Source organism: Ursus americanus, chromosome 14 (assembly GCF_024610735.1).
Source record: "Ursus americanus isolate L20-20 chromosome 14, mUrsAme1.1.p, whole genome shotgun sequence".
Lineage (NCBI taxonomy): Eukaryota > Metazoa > Chordata > Mammalia > Carnivora > Ursidae > Ursus > Ursus americanus.
The window spans coordinates 58,697,238-58,707,868 of NC_142140.1; positions in this window are offsets into that span (position 1 = coordinate 58,697,238).

Consider the following 10,631-nt stretch of genomic DNA (forward strand, 5'->3'; position numbering starts at 1 on the left):
ACCTTCTGGATTGCCCAGTCAAGGGAGCCAATCTTTGCTTGAACTGCTGCAGGATGGGGCCGTCGCCTTATAAGATCCAGATTTATGGCTCATGGACAAACCAAAACAGGGCGCAGTAACTTCTACAAGGACGCTAAAGAAAATGCTCTTCACCCACCTCTTCGGCTATGGTACAAGAAAGCAAAACAACAAAAACACTTGAGTCAACACAGTGTCAGGGCTATTGGAGTTACAGCTGTTTTCACCTCCACACACATGGGGATGCCCATTTCCCCAAGGTCTTTGCAGACTCATGGACATACGGCCTCAACCAATTGGTGGTCAGGAGAGGAAACTCCATCCTAAGCTCCTCTTCCATTCTGATCAGGGGATCCCTGGAGGCAGCAGGAGTGATAGAGAGGCCTCCTGGGAGGTCTTTGTGTTCTCACTAACTGGCTCCTTTGCTGGTCAAATCTTGATGGGACCATGTAAGTAGCCACAAAGCAAACCATGTTGAACCATTTGTTGCACCCATGCCACAGTCCCTGCAAAAGCCCCTTCTTATCACTGTCTGTAAGCCCTCTCCCACCCCATTCTCCATGGCTCCTTTCTCTGGTGCTACCCCTAAGAGAGTCCACAGCACCAATGATCATTTATCCACCAGCAACCCCCACAGAGAAGTTTACAGTTCCCGTCTCTTCTGGAGCTTCGGATGGGAATGGACACTTGGACATCTCTACGTACATCTCAGCATGTCCCGAGTGGGGTGTGTCTTATCCCAGCAAAGCTACTCACTTCTCCCTCCCCTGAGTTCTGGGGACCACCTCTCCCAAAGCTGCTGTAGACCAGCACCCTACCCACCCCATCTTCCATCACTTCATCTTCCTTCCCCTCCTTGCTGGTCACCTTCAAATCTGGCCACTCACCTCCTTCCTCCTCTCCAGGGATCCCACTCACCCATTCCTGCTCCTGTACCTTCACCCCTTCCCTGGGCTAGTGGTGTTCTTGCTAACTCCAGGCCTGCCCCAAACTACCCATCTTTTCATGCAACTAGAGATATCTACCTAGACCAGGGGATCACACAGGGGTAATTCTGCCTCCAGGGGACACTGAGCAGATGTTTGGGGGATGTCTCTGGCTGTCACAACTGAGGATGCTCTTGGCAATGAGGGGGTGGGAGTCAGGGACGCTGCTCACCACCCCGCACAGTGCCCAGGATGCCCCCACGGAGCGTGACGACCTCTAGATGTCTGCAGTGCCCAGGGGAAGAGATGCTGGTCTGTACAAATATGATGGTGCTACCCCCTGCCTTTCAATAGCTCCTTACCACCCTCAGCACCAAGTTCAAAGTCTTGGCCCTGACTCTCCTCCCCACCTCATCACTCACTACCCCTTGCTCCCACCTCCAGCCACTCCATGTTTTTTCTGCACCCAAAGGAATCCTACACTTGATACAGCATGGAGGGACCCTGAGGACACTGGGCTCAGTGAGAGGAGCCAGACACGGAAGGACACATCCCGCCGGACCCCACTCCCAGGAGGTCCGCAGAAACAGGAGATGATGGGAGCCAGAGCTGGGGCAGGGAGTAAGGAGACCGTGCTTCCTGGGGACAGAGTCTCCGTGTGGGGAGATGGAACGTTCTGGAGACGGAGGGTGGGGGTGGCCGCACGACAATGTGAATGTGCTTAACACCACTGAGCTGCATACTTAAAATGGCTAAGATGGTAAATTTCATGTTGTGTGTACTTCACTGCAATAACAAAATATTGTTGGGAGAAATCAGAGAAGAGCGGATAGAGCAGGAGTTTGTGCCTGTCCTTGTGAGTGTGAATTCCAGAAAGAGGGGTGTTTGGTGCTGGTGCAGTAACTCATGGAGCAGAAAACAGTAAAGCCATGGAGGCAACCGGGCTCCCTGACTGGGAAGTGATTATGAAGTACTAAATGGATATACTCAGTTTAGAGAACCTTCTAAACCCCTGTCAACTCCTCGAGGACAGACATGCACCTTCTGCCCCTTTGCGTTGGCCCCACGTTGCTGTAAAATCTTTGCAAACTGTCGACACAAACAAGGTATTTGTTGCTTGAGTGAAAAGCTGACAGTTTTACCTACAAATAAATGGTCAGTGTGCTTATATTAGCTTTGGGAAAAGCTGGCTGAAGACCTCCAAGTAGCAACCTCTCTGGATTGCTTTATCTTCCATTTAATGTTGAGAAACAAAAGCTGAGGGCCAGACTGATCACAGGCCAATTTATCAGTCTCCAGTCATAAAGTCAAGTCACTTTAAAACCCAACTTTCTCAACATTTGCTACAACATGGACAGCACTGGAGGAGATAATGCTAAGTGAAATAAGTCAAGCAGAGAAAGACAACTATCATATGATTTCTCTCATCTATGGAACATAAGAACTAGGATGATCGGTGGGGAAGAGAGGGATAAAGAAAGGGGGGGTAATCAGAAGGGGGAATGAAACATGAGAGACTATGGACTATGAGAAACAAACTGAGGACTTCAGAGGGGAGGGGGGTGGGGGAATGGGATAGACCGGTGATGGGTAGTAAGGAGGGCACATATTGCATGGTGCACTGGGTGTTATACACAACTAATGAATCATCGAGCCTTACATCGGAAACCGGGGATGTACTGTATGGTGACTAACATAATATAATAATAATAATAAAAAAATCATTAAAACCCAACTTTCTCAAAACACCCATATTTCTAAACCTGAGGTAAAGTTCATTTAGGGCTTAAAAAAAAAAAAAAGTCAGCCAAAAAACAAATCTGCCTGTTTAGATGTATCTTTCCCTTTTCACTCAGATGTAATGGAGACAACCTGTCTCAGACAAGTGGGCAGTTTACTTAAGAGACAGCGAGAGTAAAGGGATGGAAGGTTCTAGAAGATCCTTGATGCCCTGAATCTCAGACTACAAAATATCTTCTAGAATTTTATTTATTTATTTATTTACTTACTTATTTATTTATTTATTTATTTATTTATTTATTTATTTATTGCAAAGATTGGGGGTGGGAGAGAATGGACAACAAAAGCTGAGTGCAAAGAGGGAAGATAGCCGATTAAGAGAAAATAAGAGAGAACACAAGACGGCGATTACTGGCTTGCACAGTGACCTTGAGCTAAGAGAAACCCCTTGACAGGATGAGGCAGAGCTTACTTTTTTGAAAGAAACGTAGGAGGATAAGTTACCACCCGCGCTTGAGAGATACATGAGAACACCCCAGACAAATCTAAAGAATGAGTGTGCAGTTATAAAGTAAGAGAAACGAGCAGGCAAGAGACTTGCTGTCCCTAGTTACTGGAACGATCCGTAGAAGCTTCAAGAAGAACTGACACTGGCTCTACGATCTGCGTCGAGGTAAAGGGAAGGAAGGGCAAGGGTCTCTGGAGCGTGGAACAAAAGCCCAGAGCATGCAGAACTGAGTTGGGAGCTGTGAACACCAGCGTCTCTAGCTTGAGCCTGGGGCTTGACTGGCCTCCAGCTCAGAATACGTACACCACTGTCCCAGCGTTCTCTGGCCCAGGCCAGAGACAAAAATCCTGACACCCCTCCCAGCTCATCAGTGATGGGGTGACACTGAGCAAGTCACTCCCATTGGGGGTGACCAGTCCTCTCAGGTCATCTGGGACTGTTGTAGTTATAAGCAGAAATCAGGACTCCTGGCCCCCCTGTTCATCTGCCAGGAAGGGTCTGGAGCCATTCGGGGCTTCCCAAGGGAGTGCTGAGCAAGAAGATGTTGTGAGCTGAGCCATACTGGGAACAAGGCAGGAACAACGATTTCCAGCCTCCCAGTGATGCCACGGAGAGGCTCGGCTTAGGGCCAACGTGTCCTTAATGCCACTCTAATCCTTGCCAGCGACTGTTTCCAAAAAGAGGGCATGAGCCGTGGGTGCACAGCCTTCAGGGGGGACACCCAGCCCAGGGCCTAGGGTGAAGCGATTGGGATACTGGCCTCAGGGGCAAAGTTTAAGGGGGCCACCTAAAACCTCAGTCAGAATAAATATCCTCAGTCAAGATAAATATTTTTATATGCCATTTAAAAAATATAAACAACACCAAAAATATCCACAGCCAACCAGATATCGACATTGCACGCAAAGACAGGACCCGGCCTTACACATGCCCGACCATCACCCCCGTGCGATTCCCAGCCCTGTCGTGGGCAGTCTTTGTTAAAACGTTGATATTTTGCTTGTCGGGAATTCCTCTGCACTCACTTGATATTTCCCGAATATTGCACTACGGCGTCATTTCCCACAATCACTGAGTGTCCTCTTGCCTCACCTTAGTCTGGGTTTGGTTTTCTTCCCTGTACGTACTTATTTATTGTCACTTGCCTCCTTTTGTTTTCTTTTTGTGTTGCAGTGACTACATTTTCTTTAATTTTTAAAAAAAATTTAAACCATTTTAAGAAGATTTAATGAGTGTTTTTATGGCCTACCTGCAGGTACGTGCCCTCCCCTCCGTGATGCCATCCAGTCTTGTGGTTTGAATAACATCCCTGACATCTACCAGCTCCCGGCCACCCTCATCTTCTGAATTGCAGACTCAGGTCCAGCTGGCTGCTAGGACCTCCTCCTGGGTGACCCAGGGTGACCCCACCGGCCCTCTCCTTTTGGTGTTCACAGCCCTGGGCAGTCTCATCCCCCCAGGTGTGTGTGACTTGCTTCTACCCATTTGAATGCCGCAGAGCTGATGGGCTGTCCCTGTCGTGACTCTCTTGCATGATGTAAGACTCTGTCTTAGCAGACCGGAGCTGATGACCCCGTCACTGGCTTGATGAAGTACGTGGCCATGTAGGAGAAGCCTGTGTGGCCTGTGGGAGCTGAGGGTGGCCAGCAGCTGACAGGCAGCCAAAGCCACGCCCTCTCTCATCTGCCCATGACCTGAATGGGTTTGGAAGGCCCCAGTCTGGCCTTCAGTTGAGAACGCGGCCCAGGCACCACCCTGATCACAGCCTCGTGTGACCCTGAGCACTGGGCCCAGCTAAGCCACGCCCAGACTCCAGACCCACAAAAACTGGAAGGTGTTAAATGTGAGCTGTTTCCAGCCACCACATTTGTGGTGATTTGTGACCATAACCCAGTGGCTGGCAAGCTGCTCGGATCTTACACACGTCAGACTGAACCCTGTAGCTTTCCAGCCCCCCTACACCTGCTCTTCCCACAGCCTTCCCCACCTCAGGCAGCACCTCTGTGCTTGTGATCACTCAGACCAAAACTCCTGGGGTCCACATGACCCCTTTCCACAGCTGCTATCAGTCTGCCTGGAAGTGGGTCAGGCCCCCAGTATATATCTAGAACTGGCCCGCCTCTGCCATGCCTGCCCTTGCGTTAAACAGAGCACCACCCAGGTCTCATCGCCGAGCTGGCTGCTTCCACCCTCAGCAGCTAAAAGCTGACTCAGGCCATGACCCACCTCTGTTCAGTCCTGCCCATGGCTCTCGCTGAGGGCTAAATGCCTACGACACCTGATCCCACCCATTCTCTGCTGTCTGTCCTCAGTCCTCCTTCCTGCCTTGCTCCAGCCTCAGGGCCTCCTCATTGCTCCTCAAACATGCAAGGCACAATCCTGTCCCAGGGCCTTTGCATCTGCTGTGCCTGCTGCCTGCCGTACTCATCTATCTCCTCCACTCCCTTCCACGTCCCCACTTTGTCTGTTTTCTCCTGGACTGTGCAAGCTGCACCCATGGGAATAAACTGCAGGACGGTTTCTGCCGAGGTGCTGAGCCTGGACTTCCCTGTGTCCCTTTGGGACAAGAACAACTGGCATGTTCTCTTCATCCTTTAACTCCTGCCCAAGAGAACAGTCCTCTCACTCCACGCTCTGGCCTCACGGCGACGGCTGTCGCTCCTCAGGAGAGTGAAAATCGGCTGGGACAAATGCCACAAGTAAGTAAACAGCATTTTCCACGTGGCAGGCACTGCGCTGAACAAACAGCTGGTTTATTACCCCTTCCAACGGGACCGGCTGTGCCTCGGTAGAAGAAGCAGAGAACGGGCCCCGGGCCACAGGACGTGGCAGCTTTACCCGTGTCCCTAGTTCCTGGCTGCTCCGCTCCACGATGGAGCCTGTGCACCTCCCCTGGGCGTGAGCCAGCCTCGACGCCTCGCCCCTGACGGCGAATGTACTAGAGCGATGGGGCGGGAGTCACAGCGCAGCCACGAACCGCACGAGGCTGCTGCCTGGCCACCTGAGGCCACTTGCCGGGAGGATGCTCCCACGGCACCGTGCAGAGGCCTGGAAGCGGCCCCTCCGGCCCTGGCGGGTGGGCAGGGCTTTACACGAGGCCACCGGGCGGACATTCCCACTGCCACGTTCCCCAGCGGGACCGTCCAGATGAATGACCCACAGAAACTATGGTATATTTTGTGGGGGGTTGTTTTTGGGTTTTTTGTTCTTGAGTAAACCCTACTCCCAACATGGGACTTGAACTCACATCTCCGAGTTCAGGAGTCACACGTTCTACCGCCTGAGCCCGCCAAGTGCCCTACGAAATGCTGTCATCCGTGAACTTCTGGAATAAGGTGCCCGCGGCATCTGCTCACCACCGTGCAGGCGCCGGCCGCCTGCGTTCTATTCTGCCCCAGGCTCCACAGCTCGCTGCTGGCGGCCCGTCCAGCCTCCTCTTCATGCCCCTCGGCGCCTCATCCTCTCTGCAGCGGCCCAGGGCCCGCCGCGAGTTTTCCCTCGCCTCCAGCGCCGCTGGCACCAGCACCAGCCAGCTGAAGCACTGGCCCCGCCTCTCCGAGGGGAAGGAGCGCGCTGGGGTCTGCTGTTTCCGAGCAGGGTCCGAGCAGGGTCCGCAGTCCGCTTCAGTAAAACCCCAGAGGGCTCTTCGCCTTTGGCCCCCCAGCCCTCCGAGACGCCACGGGCTCTCGAACCCTTGCATCCCACGCGGCTTACGGAACAGGCGTCCCTTGTCCGCCCCGCAGCCTCTCCTGTTTCTCCCCCACCGCTCCTGGGGCTCGGGCCTTGCCAGGAAAGTCCCCCACCGGCCGCCCCCACTTCATGGAATAAATCACTCGCAAGCCTACAGGAAATTTAATAAGCTCGGGCTCTTTTTTTCCCTTTTCGTCTGTGGACTTTTTGTTAGCTTTTCATGGGAAGAGGTGTTTGTGAGAAAACTATTTGCAGTGATGATATCATGTACTCCCTTAGTTAGTAACACGCACAGAGGAACCAGGAGTCGGGGCCCCCGCAGGGCGCCGGGCGGGGGAGCTGATAAACACGGGTGATACCCGGGAAAGCGGATAAAGACTCAGAGATTAAAAAAAGAAACCTCCAACCACTTACAACTTGTGTAATTTAACATTAATACGGGTCCTAAAATGGCATCAGGGGTCTCAGACTGGAGCCCAAAACAGTAGGGAAACCTGAACAAGGTCGCTGAGAGCGCTGTGCCCGTGCTAGTCCTATGGGTACGGAAGGCTTTAGCACCAGGGGGAGCTGGGCGTGGAGTGTGTGGGGACCCTCCGTGCCACCTCTGCAGTTAAAGTGACTCCAGAAATCATCGTTGTTAGTGAATAGAGGTAAAGTAGGAGGAACAGCAGAACCTCACGGAGGTAGGAGCCAAGCCCCAGGACGCGCCCTCTGAGCTGATTTCAAGGCACGTATGTTACAGCGCATAGCTGGGGACAGCCCTGTGCCCATCTCCGCTTCCGTGGACAAGGTGTGCTATGGCCAGAGAGGTCATGCCTGACGCTGGGTGGGGCTGGCAGCCTCCGAGTAGGGACCCCGGGGGAGGGGGCGGCGTGAGTACCCCCATCTTACAGATGAAGAAAACGAGGCTTGGAGAGACTCCCTGTGTCCCCCCCCACGTGCCTCTCCCTCTCTCTGCCTGTCTCTCCACCTCCCTTCCTCCTCACACGCCATTCTTGCAATTCCGGGGGTTTCTCCCCCTTAGCTGGTGGCTTCTCTATCACGAAATGGCCCTGGCTGTCCAGGTGAGGCAGGTGAGCTGTGCAGACGGGGCGCCAAGGGCTCTACACCCACGCCGGGGGGCAGGTCTCAGCTCCTGGTGCACCGGCCACACGCCTTGGTCAGAACCACACTGCTGCGTCCGCGTGCACCCTGCCCGTTTCTCCTTCCTGGACCCGCCTGGATGAGCGCAACACCCAGACACGTGCGACCACTTCCCCTGGCTCTGTTGTCCTTCCCCAGGATGGGCGGCACTCGCCTGGCCACGGCTGGAGAAGCAGCTGCCTCTGCCAGTTCGCTCTGCCTTTCCCGGGACCCCCGCCCCAGGGCCTCCGCTCGGCCACCGCCTCAAGGTGTCCACGGACAGCAGTGGTCACAGGAGCGGATTTTCTCCCTTCGGGCCACTCGACGCAGGCTGTTCCAAGAGGAGTCCCCAGACTGAGCGGAAGGCCGCCTGGCACACCGTCTAAAGGCCCTCACGCTCTAGCCTGCACGCCCTGAGCACTCATGATTCTGCGGACTGGGTGAACCTGGCACAACACACACGCTCGTCGAGCACGGGGCTCAAAGCCAGGACGGGCTTCAGGGCTCACGGGCTCCGACCACGCCTCACAGTCGCATCGGCACCGACCTCTCGCCTTTCGGTTCGGCAGGACAAGCGGGCTGTGAGCCGCAACGTCTTTCAGGGGGACTCCCATGGTCTAGCCATCCGATCTGCGTGGGCCACAGCTGACCCCGTGTTCCAGACGGGAGACTAGCGAGGAGGAGTTCATACACACACGACCTCCGACGACCATGTGCAACATCACGCCCAGTCTCCCAGTGCAAGCACGATCACACACAACCTCACACGCGGGGTCTCACATGCACCGCTCCAGCCAGGGCCACGGGCAGGCCGTGTAAGCTCTGGGTCCCCAGGGCCCGCACCCTCACGGCCATGGCCTGTGGTGCTGACACACAAAACGTGAATCCGCTTACCTGCCAGGTGCCCGGAGGCTTTCCCTCCTGAGTCCCAGGAAGTGGGCCCCAAATGGGCTGGAGGGCTTGTGTTTGATGGGAACACACGGTCCCCAAAGCTCCTACCACCGCCAGAGACCACGCCTTCCCGTGGGGTCCAGGGGGAGCGAGGCTGGCCCCTGAGCTGGGGGGTAGAGGAGGGCCCTGCCCAGCCAGCCTCAGCCAAAGCCCGTCCTGACGGGACTGCAAAGCCCTGGTGACAGCCTGTCCTGGGTACCGCACATATTCCCCCCGCTGTCAGACCTTTTGGCCGCACCTTTCCCAGGGTGACCCCAGCACCCTAGTCATGCGTGCAGCTCGGGCACAGAGATGCCGAGGGCCAGGCAGGGACGCACAGTGGCTCCCGGCCGGGGGCCTGGCAGCCCGGCAGCCCTGGCCAGCTGACCCGTGGCTCCTCCCGCGCCCCACACCTAGCCCCGCTCCGCCCCACCCGGGGATGGCAGCGCCTGCGGGTGTCCACACACCCCGGGCCGTCTGCTCCGCCGGCTACACAGTGGCTCTGTGACCCGGGAGCTGCGGCAGGCAGAGGGGCCGCCCCAGCCCTTTCCCGAGACCCCGACTCACCGCGCTCCGCCGAGGCCGCCGCCGCCGCCGCCTGGAGGCCGAGCTGCCCGCACCAGGGAGCAGGGGCGGGGCCGGGGCGGCACCTGGCCAGGGGGCGGAGCCGCCGCGGCCTCCACGGGGCATCCAGGTAGAGGGCAAAGCCGGGGGCAGCGGAGCCCGGACATGGGCCCGACCCTGGGAGACAGCTTGGGGAAGGGCTACGCGTGCACAACTGTGCCAGTTAAAAAATAAACTGTTCGCTCTGGAGGGAAGCCGGTGCTCTGCACGGTTCCCCACCTTAACGTTGGCGCCGCACGGTCACAAGCCATGAACCAACACCCACACTTTATTCGGATTCCTGGTTTCCCTACACACTGACACTGTGCTCCCGGCCCCTCGATCTTGAGGCCCTGGGCAGTGGGGGGGGGGAGGGCCAGCGGGGGGTCTGTAGGACGCCCCTCTGTTGGGGTCTGGTGTGTTCCTCAGGGTCAGGCTGGGGCAGTGGCTTGGCCTCGGTTTTGCTGCACCTCCCACAGCCACGCGGCAGCCCCACCCTCCCGCCCTGCTCACTCCCTCTGCGCTCGCCCGGAGCACACCCTTCATTAGAACCATCATCTTTGCTCAAGACACTCTGGGGACATTTTTTTGAACTGCCTTCAGGGCCCAGCTGTCTTCCCACCATGGGTGGCAACGTCTTCATGCCCTAAGTGGGGGCTTACTCCTGTGGGAAGCACCAGAAGCCATGGGGAGCCACGCATGGTGCTGGAGAGGGAGCACTCCCTCTGGGTCCCAGCTGCCTGCAGTCCCACTTCCCGAACACATGGGAGCAGGCCCTGCAGAAGCAGCTCTCCCACATTCTGGCAGAAGACGCAGCTCCAGCCCCAGGGGGAGTAGACCAAGGCCGCTTGGCTCCAGCATGACGCCAGGACTCCAGGGCCAGTGGGCTCTTCCCACTGCTGTACCCCTCCCTGAGCCAGGATGCTGTGTGAGGGGCCGCCCTCCTCTCTCCCCCAGGGCAGCCACCACGGGGCTCTTTCTAGGACCCTTGCCCCCTCACCTTCTGGTGACAGGGGCCATGCCTTCCCCCACGTGGCCTGCGACCCCTGGCCATCCCACCAGCCACGCCTATCTCCCCACCAGAGGCCCCACCT